The 22989-nt window shown below is 36.6% G+C and overlaps 1 long non-coding RNA gene across 1 annotated transcript in view; it reads right to left on the reverse strand.

Annotated features, from left to right (window-relative positions):
• Positions 1-422: 422 nt before the first annotated feature.
• Positions 423-22989, reverse strand: part of LOC136848431 (uncharacterized) — a 60425-nt gene continuing 37858 nt past the window's right edge. The window contains exon 3 of the long non-coding RNA XR_010856019.1: positions 423-528. This is a non-coding gene — a long non-coding RNA (uncharacterized lncRNA). The remainder of the gene's footprint in view (positions 529-22989) is intronic.

Raw genomic sequence — 22989 nt, forward strand, 5'->3', positions numbered from 1 at the left:
TCTCTCCCTGTCTTTCCAAAGCCAGAAACTTCTAAGTTCTCTCCTGTCTTACAGAAAGTTCTAAGCTCTCTCCCCGTCTTCCCAAGGCCAGAAGTTACAACTGCGCATAATCTGGTTACGAACTCCATTTATCTACGGTATTTCTGTTTAGAGTTTTCAATATACAACTTGTTTTCTTTTTCTTCCCTGGCCTACCTCTAATTGCAGGAACTTAACTGTTCATGAATAATTAATGAACGTCACAAACTAGGGTCAGGCTTATGATTCCCACTAAACGGTCTATCGATTACATGACCGACGTGACTGTAAAATTGACTTACTTATATGGTCAAGTCAGAAAAATTGTAAAAATCATAAAAAAGGGATACGTATATTAGCTTGGTACTAATATTTTTAAATAAATTTCTACAAAATGTCACCTACCTTCAATTTCAATTCTTGTGTCGCTTTCAGTCCTTGGGACATCTGAATAAAGGATTACACAGATGTGAAAAATCCAAATTATAGCGAGGTTGGCCCTACGCTCAGCTGAAAAGAAAACCAGACTGTTAGGATACGGGTCTAAAAGTAATTCCTCATCTAACTAATGCATATTCCATCGATGTATCACCGAAGGTCTAAATTTCTGTAGCAATCAGGAGCAACAATCTACAAAATAATCGGAATATTCGATTGCAGTTTCAAGTTAACTAGCTTTCAAGATCATCGAGTCCGGTATCCAGTCATTTCTACTACTTCTACCAAAGCTGCTTTTTATTATCTTATCTTAATGCAATCTTATTACTTCTGTTACTGTAAAATACTGAATTGTTTTGATGGTATCACAGAACTTATCACCCTTCTACTCTGGTGTGTTAATATTTGGATCACACATCTGACATTATATAAAAAGTCGGGAAAGAGGTAGACAACAGAAAATTGCGAAGAACAAGAGAAAAAATGAATCTACAAAGACACAACCGAATGCAGACTGCACGGAGAATATTTCGTGTTTCAGATCCAGTTTGTGAGAGTTTCAGTTTTCGTCGTGCAGTTCCATTCAATCGTGTACCTATGGTATTTACAGAGCCTTCAATCTGAGACTGTCTAACAATACGCACACACGATCAACTGTCGGGATTCAGCGACAACAAACATCGTTAACACCGAGGGTGCTTGACCGGGACAATCTCTCTGTTTACACTTCGTCAGTGTTGGCGGTGACTCTCATTAGCCGTCATTTTGATGGAGTGTTGGAGCTACGGTGTAACGACTGCTTCAACAAACCCCTTTATAGAGACTGAGGATGCGCTTCTTCATTAATGGAAAATAAAAATTATTATTATTATTATTATTATTATTATTATTATTATTATTAATCAGAAGAGGAACCTTTTTCATACTGAACTTGTCCACAGGGGTCAATGACTTGAAACTCAATCTTCCAAAGACTATATTGTTCATCAGAAAGACGTAACAGAAGGTACCGGGAAATACAGAAAGCGATCACTTATTAAAACAGAAAAATTAAGTTAACAAACAAAAAATAAACAGATGAAAATGTAAGTAAATTATAAAAATACAGACACGAGGCCAACTTTTACTCATCTGCTACGACACGACGAAGGGAAGACGATTATAATGATCCCTTCTGAATACAGGTCTGAGGCTTCGTTTGTGCTCCACTTGAAATATTACGATTTTAGCATAAAGGCGTAGACAAAAACGTAGAAAATTCAGCTCACAAAAAAGGAGATAAATCGTAGACACTCTCAACCATCAAGGGGGAGACAATTTCATAAAAAACTTTTAAAAAATGTATTCCCTTCAATAACCGTCGTGGGCAAACTTTTTGTAGCACTAAACTTTTACTTCCACAAAAATTTCTGGATGGTAAAGAGTCTTTTTGTAGTAAAACAGAACTCTCGAATATAAAATTCTTTTGATTTTGATAGAGTGACGTCATGAATCCCCGTCTTTCTCTATTCTTTGATAAGTTTCAATAATCATGCAAGTATACGACAAAAATAAAAGAAACTAGGTCGCAGATGGGGTTATGGTAGTTTTACGGACATGAATAGGTAAAAAACATATTCATTATCCAGGACTTTCAGTTTTCCAACACTCATAAACACTTTCATGTACAGCATATATAGTATATATATATATATATATATATATATATATATATATATATATATATATATATATATATATATATATATATATATATATATATATATGAGACCTGATTCTCAGTCATATATAGGTTCTACCAGTACGATTGAAACGCGTAAGAAACAATTAACACGTGTGTGTATATATATGTATATATATATATTTATATATATATATATATATATATATATATATATATATATGACCTGATTCTCGGTCATATATAGGTTCTACCAGTACAAATGAAACGCGTAAGATACAATTAACACGTGTGTATTTTCCTTAATAGTTACACAGGGCCCTGTTGCTAATATTACGCTACTTAATTTTACAATTATAGTCAGAAGGTACTCTGAGGTGACACGCGCCCATCACTCTTTTAGACGCGCCCTAACCCGTCGACCGCTAAACTCTTACTGATCATTAACTTTTCAAACTGAACTTGCTTAGGTCATAGACCTCAGTTGATTGGTCTCTTATAACAGAAAGGAACCAATGTGGGTCTTCGATGTATGGCACTCATTTGAATTGCCCATGCCAAAGCCCAACGATCGTATGGCGTTCGATGAATCAGCAGTATCTGTTCGTTACTCTCTGACCACAAGGACGTGCAAACAACTAGCAGATTTTCTGTTACGTCTCAAACATAAATTTCTATATAAATCAGTTCTCACACCCACACACACACACACACACACACACACACATATATATATATATATATATATATATATATATATATATATATATATATATATATATATATATATATATATATATATACTGGGTGTTTCAAAATTATAGGCCCCCATCCACAGAACAAATGGAAAGTTATGAAGTTTTCTGCTATAGTCTATCTCCAAGTGCATTAAATTAAGTTTCTATTAAGCTATTTTTCATTTTACATTTCTTGTATTTTCAGACTGAGTGATGAAGTTAGATACAGCTACAGCCATGGCTAACGACTCAGAGGAAATCAGATGGATAGACCGAATCCAGGCTATAACCTTCAGAGAGGCCAGGGATGCTGGCACATCCTTCATTTCACATTCCTGGATAGCTAAATACATTAAAAGAGATGAATCCTTTGTTAAAAGAAACTGGAACAAAAATCCATATGACTGTCATCGCAAAAAGAGTGAGAATCTTGGAAGGCCTGAAATCCTTTCTCAGGAGTCAAAAGACATCATAGCTGAGGCAGTGGGTAGACCAAGAAAGTCTTTACGTAAATTGGTGCTTGAACTAGAAACAAAAAGGGGAAAGAAGAGAAGTTATAGTACTGTATATCGTGAGTTGAAAAAATCTAGTATCAAGCCATTTCATGTTATCAGCAAGCCCAACATCACTCAGCAACAGAGAGAAGACCGTGCATGGTTTTGTGGTTCATTTCTTAAAGATTGGGAAGAAGTTGACTTTCCCCATGTTGCCGCATCAGAAGAATTCTTCATTTACACAGTCAGGAAGCCAAATCATAAAAATGACATCATTTGGGCTGCAAAGTTGGATGATATCAGTGATAACATGTGCTGTTGCCAAGTTGTGAAATTTCCTGAATGTTTGGGAATTTTTCTCTGTTTCACAGCCAAACGGTTAATGTGGATCATCAAAGATAAAGGACAGTCATGGAATGGCGAATACTTCAGAGAAACTGTGCTTACTGGTGGAGTATTTCCTTTCCTCAAAGGTCCTGAAAATGTGTTATCTGTTGAAGAAGTCACATTTTTGCATGATAAGGCACCATGTTTCAAGGCTCTTCAGACACAGGAGCTGCTTCGAAACAGTGGTATCGATTTCTTCTCGTCAAGTGAATTTCCAGGTAGCTCCCCTGGCCTTAATGTGCGTGAAAACATTGGTAGTATCTTAAAGAATCGTGCTGAAGCGCGCACAGTGAACTATGATGGTATACCAAGCTTCGACAACCTACGAATGGAGGTGACCGAAGTGCTCAGGGAAATGGAGTCTGAGTCTCAGCTTTTTTTGCGATTTGCTGAAATCATACCCCCAAGAATGCAGGCTGTGGTACAGAAAGATGGAGGCCACACAAGATATTAAATATTCTGAGAGAAACTTAAATAAATACCTGTTCTGAATTACTTTTGTTTTTGTCCATATCAATTTTAGTTTATGCTGTAGATGCTGTAGAGGGGAAGGGGCTCTAATTTCAAGAAACACCCTGTCAATATATATATATATATATATATATATATATATATATATATATATATATATATATATATATATATATATATATATATATATATATATATAATAAAATGTTTCTTCAATGAAAAAATATTGGCGACAAAATGTTATTTCAAAGTTTTTATGTCATTATACACTCAGAAACACTTTCATGTAAGTATGTATGTGTGTGTGTATATGTATATATATATATATATATATATATATATATATATATATATATATATATATATATATATATATATATATATATATATATATCATATGCGTATAAAACGTTTCTTCAATGGAAAAAATATCTTTGGCGAAAAAAGGTTAATTCTAAGTTTTTCAGTTATTAAATTACAAGGCATTCTACGATTTTATAGTTTCATTGTCACGTATTCCTAGAAACGTCATTTCTGACCCTTGTGTTCCAGCAGAGGGATTTTTCCCTTTCAGTTTCCACAAACTTTTTTCTCCCTCGCTGCTCTGGATTCTTTTGTTTTGGGCAGTTTTCCTTTGTTTCCTCTTATTGACACATACGGCAACCATCAATTTCCTTTTAAAAACAGATGTCACCTGACAGCACGTTCTTTCATGGGGAAATACAAACGCAGATCGTCGAAAGCATAGCAATTTTATTCATGTAAATACTTTAAATATAAATAAACTCTTGTTTTACCCAGTATGTGACATCCTTTTTTTCCGGTGGCTATTAGTTACTTTTACTTATTCATGGCGTTTCTGTTTTCTGAAATGATATGAAACGATGTTCTTCTAACTAGTTGTGATGTTTTATTTTTGGGAAAAATTAATGCCGTGTTCTCTCTACTCCTCTTTCAGAAACCTATCTTCGTGTAACAGGATGGATTTTCAATACTGCTTTTGACACCAATATAGGACTGGATGTCACCAATTCCTATGCCAATCATTTTCCATAGCACTTAACTTGATTGCTTTCCCAATAAATCTCTTGCCAAACCTTTCTTCAGTTACCTTTGGAAACATGTTATTACTGAATTCACGCCTTCGTCTCTCTCTATTCCTTTTCTGATCATCTTTATTTCAATTTTATTTACTTAACTGTTCCCTCTTTCTTTGCACGTCTCTTTCCCAGGTTTTCCCATTCACGTTTGGCTTCTGGTTCCTGTCAACTTTTCATTTCCCGCAGTACCCATTTTTCTCACAGAATTATTCCCCCTCAGGAAAAAGAAACGAAAAACAAACAACTGGATGACGCCGTTCGGCAAACACTTCTGTAAATAAAACAACGCTTGGAAACTATACGCATTCTTCTAAGAGGTACTATCGTGCACAGGCAGCTGTGTCCTAATTCGATGGTGGCTTAGAAATGATGAATTTTATTCTCATTCACCCTAGGGCAGGTAGAAAAGTTCAGTCATCATAGTTATAGAGAACGTCCCACAACTGCATCACAAAAAGATATTAACATTATTAAAAAATATCGGCATTAAGGACAACGTTTGGTTGCACTATAGTGACCAACTCTTCCATGAAAATTAACTAGGGGAGCTTCAGTTATCTACGTATCACTCCATCCACGCAGGAATAGTACGTTCACAGTCTTATTCTGATCGAGATACTCAAAAACAATTACTTTACATTACGAAAAAGTTATTCGCTCTCAACAACTTATCATCTCTAGCATTATTCCTCTACACCTTTAAAATTCTCCGTAGCTACACAATATTTTCCTTCGTCTGGTCACCTCCATTATTTCTGTGTAAACCCTTCTATAATGTTTATACTTTTTCATACCATACAATTTTCCAGGTGAGCTATTTAACGCCATGCCTTTATATAATTCTTACATCTCTTTCATCTTTACCTTTCACGAAAAGAGAGAAAATACATTAACTTATTCTTTGAAAATCTTCCCCACCACTCGAGACATAACTCTTAACACACTACCCACCCACTTTGTACCACCGTACTCAAGTATCTCATTTTCAGTTCCATCAACTCATATTATCGTTCCATATCCTTTCAATTCAGTCACTTTCACAAGCATTCTCAAATTTATACTAAACCACTCCATTCTTGAGTCATTCAGCGCTTCTCTATTTTATTTCCCGAATTCAGCTAACCTTAAAAATACTCACTCCATCGACTCAAGCAGCATCTGTGTGTGTGTATACACTCGTGTAACACTGGATATAAAATCAAAAGAGGTGTGTGTGTGTGTATGTGTGTGTGTACACTCGTGTAACATTAGATATAAAATCAAACGAGAATAGGAATTAAAACTCATATAAATACAGGAAATATTATTCAAGTACTGCAAAATTTCGCTTCTATCCAGCCGTTAATGTCGTTATGTATTCCCATTCGCTCACTTCCTTACGGTATTGGCAGATCCTTCCCCACACGATTCCTTGTAACAATCCGTGCACACAGTCACCTGATGCGATCGAGCACAAAGCAAACATCGTTAACACTGAGGGCACTTGAACGGGCGGTCTGTTTGTTGACAATTTGTCACAGTGTTTATCAACCATCACTTTGAGGGAGCGTTGGAAGTGGGTTGTGATGACTGCCTCAAGAAAGCAACGAACTGTCAAGGCTCTGCACAAGAGCGTTAGTTGGAATATTGTGAAAAGAATATTCAAGTAATTTTCATATCCCCATTTGTATAAATTTATATGTTCAATGCAAGAATGTAAATGTCAGAGTTCATATGGCCTATCATTTATTTGTAGAGCATCAAACATTATAGCTTCAATATGATGGTGGATCGTAAGTTAAAAATATTTAGCAGATGATTTAAAGTGAATATCTTTTGTTACCATTTCGAAAACCTCATAACCTAAATCGAATCTTGAATGGACATTTTTTTTCTAGAAACAAATTTTCAACCAATAAAATTCCTGAGATGTTTTGGGCATTTTAGTTTTCTGAAAAGAAAACTATTGTACCAGCTTTGTTTGTCCGTCCGCACTTTTTCTGTCCGCCCTCGGATCTTGAAAACTACCGAGGTTAGAGGGTTGCAAATTGGTATGATGATCATCCACCCTCCAATCATCAAACATACCAAATTGCAGCCCTCTAGCGTTTGTAGTTTTTATTTTACTTATGGTTAAAGTTTGCCATAATCGTGCTTCTGGCAACGATATAGGCCAGGCCATCACCGGGCCTTGGTTAAAGTTTCATGGGCCGCGGCTCATACAGCATTATAACGATACCACCGAAAGATAGACCTGCTTTCGGCCTTGATTATACGATGTACAGAAAACTCGACTGCGTCGAAGAAAGTTCGGCGCATTTTTAACCTGTTTATAATAAATTACAAGTTGCAAATATTAGAAAAAGAAGACTTCTGCATTAAATTTTCACGCTTTGAGGCACTATTCGCTTAATTCTTCGGGTGACCCGTGCAAATGAAGAGGAAATAAGTGAACTAAAAACAGGAACAATTGCTTGTGTGTCCAGATACAATGTACCTGGATTGAACTGAATTGAATATAGAGTTTAGATGAGGTCACTCAGCACTGGAATAGAAATTGAGAGTAGGTAGGCCTAAAAGGTGTAACAGGAGGAGAACATCGCAGTTACACAATGAAATATTTGTTAAGAGAGGGTGGCTAGCGAGATGGAAGAAAGATCATATGAATGGAGGTACAGTAAAAGGAATGAAAGGGGTTGCAGCTAGGGGCCGAAAGGACGCTGCAAAGAACCTTTAGTAATAATGCCTACAGTGCACCGCGTAAGGTGCACTGACGGCACTAAGCCCGCACGGGAACAATGTACCTGGCGATTAAATGACAGATTCAAATTTGTTAAACCCTGCAATCTGAATAATACAGGTTCTGTATTTCAACATAAAAATTTTATAATTAGCAAGGAAATAATTTAATTAACCAACAAGCATATAAATAAATTTATAGATGAGTGAAATGAGTCGGAAGGAATAAAACTTACAAGTGAATAACATTGATAAGGGGAGATTAAAATTTTGTAAAGCATTTTTCCTTCATTAACATACATGTTTTGCAAACAAAATAATAATTTCTCTGTCTATTTCGTCTCCGTCAACCGAACCGAAATAAATAACTATGATATACCTAATAAAGGAAAACAAAGAATTATCACTTAACAACTTTAACTGCAAATACTGCAAAAAAAAAAAAAAAAAAAAATACAATCAAACAGCAACGACTGTAATAAATACCTACCCTTAGTCTTCGAGCTCGAAAGTGTATTGAACCTTACATGATATACTATTTTAAATTTCTCCCTGCTTGTTCATCGAGGGTAACATTTTACCATGTTTGCACCTATGAAAATTCCAATATTTTAAGACTTCTCGTTAAACCCGAAATAAGTCAAGATTGGTACTAGTGGCTAAGCTTCTTGATAGGTCTTTTTATGCAAATCCTGCCATCAAAATATCCTTTGCTATAAAAACTTAATAAATATAAATCAAGTTTTACCCATTTTGTTAATAGTTTGGCTGTTGTAACTAATAACGACTTAAAGCTCATATATAAATATAAGAAACTTTTTAACTGATGATTTAAAGTAAGCAAGAAACTCTTGCAGTGTCATTTTACATCCCCAAAGAATAAAATCTTTTTTCAGTAATAAGGTAAATCATACAAAAGCTAAACAATGGTATAAATAACATAGCAATATACTTTTTGAAGTGTCATGGCTGAAAGGGCATTGCAGTACTGAAGTAATAACTGGTTGCCATAACAAATACATATATAAGGGTTCCAATATGCCATAGTCCTTTTATTACTCTTGGTGGAAAGTATTGACATTTCAATGGCTGAATAAAAATGAAAAACGCTTCAGGATATAGCCAGTATTGTTGGAATAACTTTTACTCTGTGTAGTCTTCGTCTGAAAGCAAATCAACTTTACAGTATTCGGGGCGGAGTAAAACGGCACGTCGATTGTGTAAAATACCCTGTAAGTAACCGTCTATTGTGTAAAATACCCTGAAGTAACCGTCGATTGTGTAAAATACCCTGTAAGTAACCGTCAATTGTGTAAAATACCCTGTAAGTGACGTCGATTGTGTAAAATACCCTGTGAGTAACCGTCGATTGTGTAAAATACCCTAAAGTAACCGTCGATTGTGTAAAATACCCTTAAGTAACCGTCGATTGTATAAAATACCCTGTAAGTAACCGTCAATTGTGTAAAATATCCTAACCGTCGATTGTGTAAAATACCCTGTAAGTAACCATCGATTGTGTAAAATACCCTGAAGCAACGTCGATTGTGTAAAATACCTTGTAAGTATCCGTCTATTGTGTAAAATAACCTGTAAGTAACTGTCGATTGTGTAAAATACCCTGTAGGTAACTGTGGAATGTGTAAAATACCCTGAAATAACAGTCGATTGTGTAAAATACCCTGTAAGTAACCGTCGATTGTGTAAAATACCCTGAAGTAACCGCTGATTGTGTAAAATACCCTGTAATTAACCGTCGATTGTGTAAAATACCCTGTAAGTAACCGTCGATTGTGCAAAATACCCTGTAAGTAACCGTCTATTGTGTAAAATACCCAGTAAGTAACCGTCAATTGTGTAAAATACCCTGTAAATAACCCTCCCTTTTTAGTGGCATATACCACTGAAGCTATGAGAGAGAGAGAGAGAGAGAGAGAGAGAGAGAGTGGGTTTGGTCAATCTAGATGGGATTTCACCTTATCGAGTTCTTCCCCGATTTTCGTTTCTTTGCCTCTAAGAATGCAAATTAACGGTCACAAATTGCGACAATTCTCTTCAATTTCTTTTTGTACCGAGTTGTTCCAGTAGGTGGAAGTTATGGACAACAGAACATACTTTAACGTAATAGCTTGCACTAAATAAGTATTATGGAAGCCGAACGCTTTGGCAAGACTGGATAGTCTTGCAACCGGTAAGAAAATTCCTGAGATGTATGCTAGTATTGCACGAGCCCCGGTTTTTTTTTTTTTTTTTTTTTGCCATGCCCCTAGGTTAGGTTGGGTTAGGTAAGGTTCAAATATTGCCTCTCAAAGAATTTGGGTGTGGGGAACATAATAAGATTGTTTTCAAGAAAATTCTGTCGTTAGTTTTTAAGATATGGCGTCCCGCTTCTTTCAGGGAAAGGTCCCGGTACTCGGTTACATCTCCGGAAAATGCGGTGATGACAAGACAACTTCATGCAGTTTTTCAGTATTCTGTAAAACTAAACACACTACCTGAAATTCTGCCCATCAATACTATATATGGAATATTCAGCCAGCTGAACAATGTCGAAAAGTGGAGAGCTTTCATGCCATATAACTAATGAGTGATAGTTTAAAATATTCCGGCGTAGTCATTTGTTTTTTCTATTCTGCGTGAACCAAGATATCAGAAAAACGCGAGTTTCCCACAAATCATATCCCAGACAAGAAAAGCAAAATAATCTCTACGGCTGTCGTTGATAAATTATATTCCGTACTGTCTGTTAAATGTGACGGGTCACGCGAACAAATAATGGGTGATTTTTTTTTTTTTTTATTTCCTGGTCGAAAGGAAGAAAATTCAGAAATTACGGAATTGGAAGAGACATGAAGGTGAGGAGAAAGAAAATTAGTCAGTGCGATTCCTACAGAGCCAATTTATATAATGACTGGAGCAGATGGTGGTCAATGAATATGACAGGTTACAGATGTGCTCCGAAATATGAAAAGCTTTTTACTGAGCCGTATTTTGAGCTTTAAAAATGAACTGAACGGATACACCATTTTCTTCCTCATTTAAATCATTCATGTCAGTAAAAGAAATATTTCAAAGGCAAGAGTAAAGAAAAATCGATCATAAGCATTCATATTCTTTAACTAATGTTTTTATGTTTTTCAAGAAAAAAGAATCTTTTGTAAACCATAGAAGATATACGTACCCAAGATTCAGATCACTCTTTTTTCATTTATGCAAGTTTTTCAGACACATCTGAAGGTTCGAAAATATCATAACGAAAAAAAGTCAACTTCGTATTTGATATCTTGTGATCATGAAATTCCCCGTATTTCATAGTATGAAGTTTCCGTTTCAAACTAAAAGCGCAAAGGATCCAGTGAGAGAGAGAGAGAGAGAGAGAGAGAGAGAGAGAGAGAGAGAGAGATGCTCGGCAGTTGGAAATACGGAAATCTGGGTTTCAGGGACTGCACTTTTTCCCATTTATTAAAGCTCTATTCCGGGGGGGCGTCTATTCCTGAACTATTGATAGACGCTAAATTTGAATTTCCTGAACAAGGAACAGCATCGCTCTGCTGACTGAAGGGATTTTCTCCCACTGGGATGAAAATACACTCAACGTAAAATAAAAAAAAAAAAAAACCATCTCTTGCGGAAATTTACAAATAATAAGAACAATGAATGACGACAACCGTCATCGCGTTCATCATTTATCTGCTTCTGTAATATCTATATTTTTTTATCTTTCTTCTGACCTGCGAACACATACGTATATCCACTGCTGAATTGTACACTCAATTGTATATATACAAACGAATGTACGCTTTACTGCCTGAGAGCGATTTCAAGAAATAGCTAAAGCCGACAATGAATTGGCGTAATATTTCGAGATATAACTAAAATTTCTCCCGAATCATTTCACAACACGAAAAAACTTACTTGAAGCGAATGTCAGTCCTTCACGAAATGATGGCGACAAAAATGGAGTTAATTCAGGAGGATATGAAACCCCGCTTACGGTGGTTAAAGCTTTAGGAGATCGTGAAATAATGCAGTCAAGTCCACAACTGAGATATCAATGCGTAGAATTTGCAAACTCGGTTATTCGCGCGTGTTTGGGTTTATCCGCTAATGCCAGGGGCCAAGGTTACGGCTTCTGATGGCTCAGGTTACTTTTAGGAACACATTCTGCATGCGGATTTGACATAGTAGAAGTTTAGTTTCTTGAAATATTCCTTAACGTTTCCTTATAAACCTTGAAGATTGCATCTATATTCAATACATGATATTTCTTAAAAATTAATGTGTAATTAACTTGTATAGGCTACATAGTCTTTACATTTCCTCACGTTTTCTGATGAATATTTTTAAACTTACTGATAATATATAAACATGAATGGTTTGGAACTTCCAGCCTAACTTATCCAAATGTTGCAAAACTGAGTTGAAGCGTCTACCAATGATAGAAAGTGGCTTGTACATTGAAATTTTTTGGTAATGACTTCCCACTTTTTTTGTTTATTAAAAACTGGGCGATTTCAGTAACACACACATGTAAAATGGATTCCTCGGGTAAAGAGAGAGAGAGAGAGAGAGAGAGAGAGAGAGAGAGAGAGAGAGAGAGAGAGAGAGAGAGTATGATAGACCGTACGCCAGATTTAAGCGACTTAAACCCTTTCTGAAAAATTTTTTTAAATCCTTTCGCTCAGTTTCGGCGTCACGTCGATCCCAGAACCATTGACAAATTCTAAATTTGAATTCTGTGAACAAGGAACGGCTTCGGGCTCCTGACTAAAAGGATTTTCTGCCTTTGATCCGAAAAGGCATCCCCCCCAAAAAAACCACGTCTACACGATCTGTTGTTCAGAAAAATATATATTCTTGAAATAAAGAGAAAAAATGTGTTTTTTTTACCTCACCGACATATTCATTTTTCTTTTATTTTTGTTGTCTTTTCAAGCTCCAACCAGCACCTTCGTAAGAACTAAGTTGTTAACAATTTCTTGGTTATTCAGTTTGATATTTCTGTTTATCCGTAATCCAATTTTTATACTAACATACTCATGAGTATTATCTATACACTGACAAGTATGCACACACCATATGCTATTGCCTAAGTACATACGAGAGTATACTTTGCTACCAAAAAAAGAGTATCAAACGATTTCCCATTTTGACTCGAACTTTGACGAAATGTCTATTAAATTCCGTCATTTTAACATGGAAAACTCTTAAATTTCCACCACCGTCATCCCATAAAACGTAAGAATATGCAAGTTTGCATTTCAAGATGTCAGCTATTAATAAAATAAAAGAAAAAGTAATGTATGAGGATAATTTGTGTTGTTTTTATTCAAGTTTTCCCCTGTCCTATCTGGATTTTCAGTTTTTAAGTTTTGACTATGGAGAAAATGGAACATTTAGATCAGTGGTTCTCAATAATTTTTTAGTGATGGCACCCTAACTAATGTGATAATTACCGTGGCACCCCTTCTTCACCATCCCACCATACCGCATGAATTAACTTTTTATTTAATTAATAAAATTATTATCCATACTCAAACCAAAATCAGCACACCGTACATGCGGAAATATATTGTACAAACACAGAGCACATCACCAGAATTAGATAAACTTAAGCGCAAAAAAAACATGATAATCACCTTTAAGATGTGTGTGTGTGCGTGTGTTAATATATTAGAGTAGACACACTGATAATAATTATATGAAGACTTCTGCAAACTTTTTTTTTTTACAAATGTTCTTTGAAATGATCTAGCCAAGTTAAAATTCATGATAATCTTGCGGCACCCCTAGGCACTGTCTGTGGCACCCCAGGGCGCCACGGCACCCAGTTTGAGAAATACTGATTTAGATGTATCGATTGTCTGCTGGTGATATTCTAATTTACAAAAAATAAATGAATAAAAAATGTCTTAATGGTTGAGGCTGGGAGAACGCAACTTAAACCTCTTGTTAATTTTCTTCAGGCCGTGACATTCAAGCCAGGAAAAACCAATCTAGTTTACTTATATATATGACAGGAGCTTTCCATTTACATACCTGTTTAAATCACCAACATTTCATAACTAAAGACATGAAACTGAATGAGGTGTTTATTACCTTAATCGATGAAACAAAACTATAAAAATCTAGTCAACTTGACGTCTGTAAAGTTATCAACTCCTCTGTTAAATAAAGTTGATACTAACAACTTTTAAAAAAACAAGTCAAATATGCGACAAGTTTCTTTGGCGCAATCGAGTTTTCTGTACAGCGTATAATGCTGTATGAAACTCTCAGCCACGGCCCATGAAACTCTCAGCCGCGGCCCATGAAACTTTCACCCACAGCCTGGCGGTGGCCTGTGACGTTGGCACCTATAGCGGTGCCAGACGCACGGATCATGGCTAACTTTAACCTTAAATAAAATAATAACTACCGAGGCTAGAGGGCTGCAATTTGCTATGTTTGATGATTGGAGGGTGGATGATCAACATAACAATTTGCAGACCCTCAAGCCTCAGTAGTTTTTAAGATCTGAGGGCGGACAGAAAACTAAAACTGCAATTCTTGTGACACAATATAACACATTCTGCATCTACTAAGGGATTCTGAGCCGATGAAACACGGTTTTTCGGCAAGAACTTTTTATCAAAGCATCGGATAAAGGTGAAAGTTGGCTAGTGTATATTTATAACCCTACCGAATTTTTGTAAGTATTATTATTTAGTATGTAAGTTCGATAGTTTCGATATTTATAGAGTGAAATGAAGTCGCCGATGCCGGAACCGAGAAAATCACAGACAAGGATCCTAAACAATTCGTTACGTCAACTTAATAAGACGTCATGAGGCTCCGCCCATCCACCAGGTAGGCGGTGAATGGATATGCTTACAGTCTAGGCTTCAACAAATTCGATAATGGCCAGCAGGATGTCCCCGTGGTTGCAAGACTGCATTTGTGCTACAGCTTGCCACTTTGTATACAAGCGAGAAGACCCGTGGCAAGATTTACTATAGCGTGAACAGGTAATTATTTCTATAGTGGGTAATAGTTACTTGGCCACCCCATATGTGTGGGCAAGAGCTGTTAGACAATATCCATGAGAGCATGGATTCGGGAACCAGTCATCATTGACATCGCTAGCGACGATGAGGACGGGAATGATGACTTCCTCGAGAGCGACGATGAAGACATTTTGTAAATAAATTATGCATAGTGTTAGACGTTTTATTTGCATAACTAAAACATATTAAAAGAATGATTATAACAATATGTTCCTCATTCAAACTGATTCCAATATATTTTCCTTTCCATGCATATCAATATAAACCGTGTTGCATTTAACTGATATCAAGTAGGTAAATAATGGCTTGCCCTCAAAATCATGAATCCTACCATTACCTTTTATTTGCAGCGAGTATAGGAGTGCTATTTAGGGTGCTGTATGATATAAATAGAAGAAAAAAAAAACAAAGAAAAATAGCAATGGGTTACATTAACTGAAATAAAGCAATGGCGTTGACCTTTACACCTTTAACAATTGAGGGAAATGAGGTATCATTGATTTTCATCTGAATTCTACTTCTAGTGACCCCTTCTGACTTGCTGCAAACAGAAGACTATAGTGTCGAAACCTGAGAATAAACAACACCGACTGTCTTTTCGTATTCCCACCCTGAATAGATGTAGATCTAACAAATGAACTATAGACTGGTTCATTAAATGGATAAATTACCTACAATGAATTATTTGTAAGGTAGAAACAATAAGAATATCAAGAAAATGGAAGAATTCCAAGCTAAAAACTTAGTCCCAACAACTACTGTGGAAGTTGCGATGAAACCTCCACAAAATAATAATAATAATAATAATAATAATAATAATAATAATAATAATAATAATAAAATTATTGAGAATGCTCGCCATCATTGATATCGCTGAAGCCTAGGATGGGTGCTAATATTAATTCGTGAATATGTCATCAGCAAGTGGGCAGAGCCACAGTGGAGAGACGTTTTCCCCATATGTAAACTCTCTTCACTGTGGGTGGAGCCTCATGACGTCATAGGTTAACGTCATTATTGTGTTCAAAACCCTTGCCTGCGATTTTGATGGCTTTGGCATAGGAAACACACTTTAACTCTGATAAGTACCAGAACTATTGAATTTGGTACTAAATAATACTTGCAAAAATTAGGTAAAGTTATAAAATATTAACTGGCCAACTTTCACCTTTATCCGATGCTTTGATAAAAAGGTATTGCCGAAAGACCGTGTTTCATTGGCTCTGAATCCCTTAGTAGTCAGTCAGAAATGAAATGATCTTAGTACCTTCAAATATTTCGAAAGTATCTCTTTCGCGATGTCGGAAGCCCACCGTTGAACCGTACAGAATGCAATACAAATACATACTCGAGGAACAAAATACAATTCACAAACTTTGCTAATTAGATTCTACTACTCGAAGTGGCGATATTATCAAATTCCCCAGAATGAAAGACACAGTTTGGTCATTGAAATAACATCGACGAGAAACCAAATCCAGACTCCCGAAGTCACACATCAGTAAGAATTAATAAGGGCGAGTATGAAAACGCATTTACGACACGTCCTAGATTTACGAGCTCGTAAAATAACGCCGCTAAATCCAAAAGGCTACGCTGTACGAACCATAAAACTCCAAACATTTATGTTCGCTAGTATTTGGAGTTAATGGCAAAGGCGACGTGCCATGCCGAGAGAGAGAGAGAGAGAGAGAGAGAGAGAGAGAGAGAGAGAGAGAGAGAGAGAAAAGGGGGGTGGGGCGAGATACCAGACCACTAGTTGGAACCAAGATCTGTTTTTGAAACTATCATTACAAGGTTACAATTTTTACAGAAGTTGTTTCTAAAATATTCTATCAGTCATACTTCATTTTTTTCCAACAACATGTATAGGCTATCAGGATTTTTACATGCAATATGTATAAATAAACATACAAACTCAAAAGCCACTACAAGCTTTGCACTGATCATTGATTGCGATAAAATAAAAGTAAACAATTTAAAGTTTGCAAACAAAACTATCCATCAAAGTATTAAAATTTCCGGTCTCGAATTCGACAGCGTTTCCAGAAATATTTTCGGAAGTAAAAATATAATGTTTATTCAACTTTCAGTAACAGGAAATGGAACTATTATTTCTATGCCCAATATCAATTCAAACGCCCAACGAATTAGAAGAGAGAGAGAGAGAGAGAGAGAGAGAGAGAGAGAGAGAGAGAGAGAGAGAGAGAGAGAGAGAGAGAGAGCGGAAAGCCCGGTGCAAGTGTTTAAATTTTTTGATATGTTTTAAAGCCCTCTAATCTATTTCTGAGGCTCTTCGAATCCCACAACCGTTGACAGGATTCTGAATTTGAATCCTGCGAGCAGGCAGCGGCGTTACGCTACTGACATGTTTTTTCTGAATACTGTCCGTATGTTAAACGAATGAAAAAAAAAATCCTTGTTGAATATTTTCACGAAAAGATGAAGGAAAAAATACGAGTATAAAAGTAGTTATGATTATCATCTCCATCACCACCATAACCATACTATCTTCGTTCATTTTGTAGCACTCACCTAAATTACTAAATCATTTTTATAAGACAATTGAAATTCGTACACCTTTACTTTCTCTCTCTCTCTCTGTTCACTTTCTGTGTTTGAAAAAAGCTTTTCTATGTGTCCCTCCCTCCCTCCCTCTCTCTTTTAATGCTTTTTTCCAATTTACCTCCTCAATCGACAACCTTCTCTCTCTCTCTCTCTCTCTCTCTCTCTCTCTCTCTCTCTCTCTCTCTCTCTCTCTCTCTCTCTCTCTCTCAGTTCACTTTCTGTGTTTGAAAAAAGCTTTTCTATGTGTCCCTTCCTCCCTCTCTCTTTTAATGCTTTTTTCTAATTTACCTCCTAAATCGAAAAGCTTCTCTCTCTTTCTCTCATTAATCTTGCATGCAAGAAAAGATGAAAGCAGTGGATGAAAGTAAAGCAACATCCCATGACTTCTGACATCTGATGTTCACGAAACCAAGTCACACAATTCACAAAATATGGCAGTTAACAAACATTTTAAGGTTGAGTAATGTACCAGATGCAAGGCTTTGTAACCACTAGATTCCAAGAAGCACTAGTCTTTCAGAAGGTTAGAAAACGTCCTGAAGTTTAACTCCCAGGCCTCTGGTGCTAAAGCTTGAAAATTCCCAAGCTGAGTTTTTTTTTAATGCCAACTTTGGGACTTGCTAATGCTTTACCATTTGATGTCCCAGTCGTAAATCAGTTTATAATCACGAGGTTTTTTTAACTGATAGCTCGATCCAAGACGTAAAATTGGAAGGCCACATTACACACTCATTCAGCATTTCTCCCTTACGTGAATCTGAAGTTTGCAGAAATTCACCAAAAGCGTACAGAACTTTAAATTCACCGACACTACTTGAACGTTTTTCCTTTAATATACTTATTTTGCGTTGTCTGTCAGCCATAAATAACAGCCCCCTTTTGTCTTATCAAGCAAAATTCATCATTCATCGCTTTCAAAAACAACTAAAAAATGCGCAGTAATTTCTACGGCGCAATCGAGTTTTCTGTAAATCGTGAGATCAAGGCCACCGAAAATAGATCTATCTTTCGGTGGTCTCGGCATAATGCTGTATGAGCCACAGCAAATGAAACTTTAACCACGGCCCGATGGTGGCCTGTCCTATAGCGTTGCCAGACGCACAATTATGGTCAACTTTAACCTTAAATAAAATAAAAACTACTGAGGCTAGCGGGCTGCAATTTGTTATGTTTGATGATTGGAGGGTGGATGATCAACATACTAATTTTCAGCCCTCTAGCCTCAGTAGTTTTTAAGATCTGAAGACTGACAGAAAAAGTGCGGACGGACAAACAAAGCCGGCACAATAATTTTCTTTTCAGAAGACTTAACTTCATTATCACTGGGTGCATAATTAATGCATTTCCCTAAAATGTGCTGCTTCAACTCAAAAACAAGAATCAGTCCACCACCCGAATCGCAGCCCTATTTCGGGAGAAGAAAGGAAACTGCAGTTCCTCTAACCCTCAATAATTCATGCAGTTCGTCTCGGTCCTTTTTCTGGACGAACACTTCAGGTTCCATCTAAACAGCGTCTGCAATATTCTCTGACGCGATGACTCCCATAACTCTTATATAAACGCATCTCCGAGAACAGCTGGCGATCGAGATGAGCATGCGACAGCTGGTTCTAGAAGCCTTCGAATTTTGAGAGGAGATTTATGGGGGAATTTGTACGTGGGTTTAGGCAGACATCAGAGAATTGAACTGGATATAGAATTTTTGCCAAAGGCCAAGCACTGGGACCTATGAGGTCATTCAGCACTGAAAAGGAAATTGACAGTAAAAAGTTTGAGAGGTGTAACAGGAGGAAAGCCTCGCAGTTGCGTTCTGAATCACTTGTTAGGAGAGGGTGGAAAGTAAGATGGAAGAAAGAGAATAAGAAAGGAGGTACAGTAAAAGGAATAAAAGGACGAGATATTAGAGAGGTGCCTCAGAGAGAAGCGCCCACGCTCATTTGGAAGATCTGGTTCGTTTGGGCCGTTTTCATGCATAAAATTTTTTTCTTCATAATTCATTTCTGATATTTTTCAAGGTATAAATTGATTGAAAATTATACTACAAAGGAAAATTGGACGATTTTACTATTTAATATATATATATATATATATATATATATATATATATATATATATATATATATATATATATATATATATATATATATATACAATCAGTAATAAGTATGTGATGTTACACACACACACACACACACACACGACATAAATGTGCGAGTATTTACGCAAGAAACATAACCCAAATAAGATGCATATAAGCAAAGGATCGTTCCCGAGCCTTTTCTGAATTAATATGTAGTTACACTACATTCAGTAAGGTACCTGGGAAGAATTTTTTCATTCACATGTAGTGGTTTTGCTGTCATTAACATCCGTAATAAATATTTGCTTTGATGGTGTCACCTGACCTACAATATCTGTTACCCTTTGGTGCATTAATCCCTTTAGGAAGATGAGAAAAGCGAACGATGTAAAGAGGATAAAGAAACAAAAGATGCTGGGGTCGAAGGATTGGAATTTCATTATACCTACGGGAAAAAACGCCGACGCAATACTGGAGTCGAAGGAAGGGAATTTCTTTATATCTACGGGAAAAACAATGATTAAATACTGGAGTCGAAGGAAGGGAATTTCATTATATCTACGGAAAAAAAACACTGATTCTGTACTGGAATTGAAGGAAGGGAATTTCATTATATCTATGGGAAAAAAAACTGATTCAATACTGGAGTCGAAGGAAGGGAATCTCATTATATCTATGGGAAAAAACACTGATTCAATACTGGAGTCGAAGGAAGGGAATTTCATGATATCTACGGGAAAAACACTGATTCACTACTGGGGACAAAGGAAGGGAATTTCATTATATCTACGGGAAAAAACACTGATTCAATACTGGAGACAAAGGAAGGGAATCTCATTATATCTATGGGAAAAAACACTGATTCAATACTGGAGTCAAAGGAAGGGAATTTCATGATATCTACGAGAAAAAACACTGATTCAGTACTGGAATTGAAGGAAGGGAATGTCATGATATCTAAGGAAAAAAACAATGCTTCAATACTGGAGTCGAAGGAAGGGAATTTCATGATATCTACGGGAAAAAACACTGATTCAATACTGCAGACGAAGGAATGAAATCTCATTATATCTAGGGAAAAAACACTGATTCAATACTGGAGTCGAAGGAAGGGAATATCATGATATCTAAGGGGAAAAACACTGATTCAATACTGGAGTCGAAGGAAGGGAATTTCATGATATCTACGGGAAAAAACACTGATTCAATACTGGAGTCGTAGGAAGGGAATCTCACTATATCTAGGGAAAAAACACTGATTCAATCCTGGAGTCGAAGGAAGGGAATTTCATGATATCTAAGGGGAAAAAACACTGATTCAATGCTGGAAACAAAGGACCGGAATTTCATTATATCTACGGGAAAAAAACACTGATTCAATACTGGAGTCGAAGGAAGGGAATCTCATTATATCTAGGGAAAAAACACTGATTCAATACTGTAGTCGAAGGAAGGGAATTTCATGATATCTACGGGAAAAAACACTGATTTAATCCTGGAGTCGAAGGAAGGGAATTTCATGATATCTATGGGAAAAAACACTGATTCAATACTGGAGTCGAAGAAAGGGAATTTCATGATATCTACGGGAAAAAACACTGATTCAATACTGGAGTCGAAGAAAGGGAATTTCATGATATCTACGGGAAAAAACACTGATTCAATATTGGAGGCGAAGAAAGAGAATTACATTATATTTTCGGGAAAAAACACTGATTCACTACTGGAGCCGAAGGAAGGAATTTCATGATATGGAAAAAATACTGATTCAATACTGGGAAAAAACACTGATTCACTACTGGAGCCGAAGGAAGGAAATTTCATGATATCTACGGGAAAAAACACTGCTTCAATACTGGAGCCGAAGGAAGGGAATTTCATGATATCTACCGGAAAAAAACACTGATTCACTACTGGAGTCGAAGGAAGGGAATTTCATGATATCTACCGGAAAAAAACACTGATTCACTACTGGAGCCGAAGGAAGGGAATTTCATGATAACTACGGGAAAAAACACTGATTCACTACTGGAGTCGAAGGAAGGGAATTTCATGATATCTACGGGCGAAAACACTGATTCAATACTGGAGTCGAAGAAAGGGAATTTCATGATATCTACCGGAAAAAAACACTGATTCACTACTGGAGCCGAAGGAAGGGAATTTCATGATAACTACGGGAAAAAACACTGATTCACTACTGGAGTCGAAGGAAGGGAATTTCATGATATCTACGGGCAAAAACACTGATTCAATACTGGAGTCGAAGAAAGGGAATTTCATGATGTCTACCGGAAAAAAACACTGATTCACTACTGGAGCCGAAGGAAGGGAATTTCATGATAACTACGGGAAAAAACACTGATTCACTACTGGAGCCGAAGGAAGGGAATTTCATGATATCTACCGGCAAAAACACTGATTCAATACTGGAGTCGAAGAAAGGGAATTTCATGATATCTACGGGAGAAACCACTGATTCAATACTGGAGTCGAAGGAAGGGAATTTCATTATATCCACGGGGAAAAACACTGATTCAATACTGGAGTCGAAGGAAGGGAATTTCATTATATCTACGCGAATTAAACGCTTTTAAACTTGTGTCACGAAACACTTCATTATCCTTTTCATCCACCCACTTACTTACTTACGGTATTGGGAAAAGCTCCTAGCTGATTTACAGTAACAATTCGCAACGCAATAAGCTGGCGTGATGGAGCACACCGCAAACATCGTTAGCTCGGAGAGCACTTGAACGGCCGGTCTGTTTGTTTACAATTTGTCACTGTTCGGGGTCAACCTTCGTTTTGATGGAGTTGCAGGTAGTGTCACATTTACCTTTTTAATATAGCGATTTAACGAGGCCTGGGACGTCTTTCTAAAATACGGGAAAGAGGAAAGAAACTGCGTGATAACTCAATTTAAAGAAAATATCTGGGCTTAGCCTAATTTGACTGCAGTCCTGGGGAACCATGATTATTTGTCAAGTTGGCTGGAGAAGTTAAGTTGTATGGCAGACATGACAGCCCAATAAATAATAATGTGTTTTTTCTTGTTCCATATTAAAGCGTTACATTTTAATCTATAAAGTATATTCTCCTCACATACCTCGGGTTGGATAATCTTTTCCACCGCCTAGATTTTCTGCCGCCGAAATTTCGTAATATTTCATTAAATAATACATATCACTGCGTGATACCAAAATCCCATCTCTCACTCTTCTCGGATATGTTTCAATATCCATGCAAAT

The sequence above is a fragment of the Macrobrachium rosenbergii genome, chromosome 19 (assembly GCF_040412425.1).
Source record: "Macrobrachium rosenbergii isolate ZJJX-2024 chromosome 19, ASM4041242v1, whole genome shotgun sequence".
Classification (NCBI taxonomy): Eukaryota; Metazoa; Arthropoda; class Malacostraca; order Decapoda; family Palaemonidae; genus Macrobrachium; species Macrobrachium rosenbergii.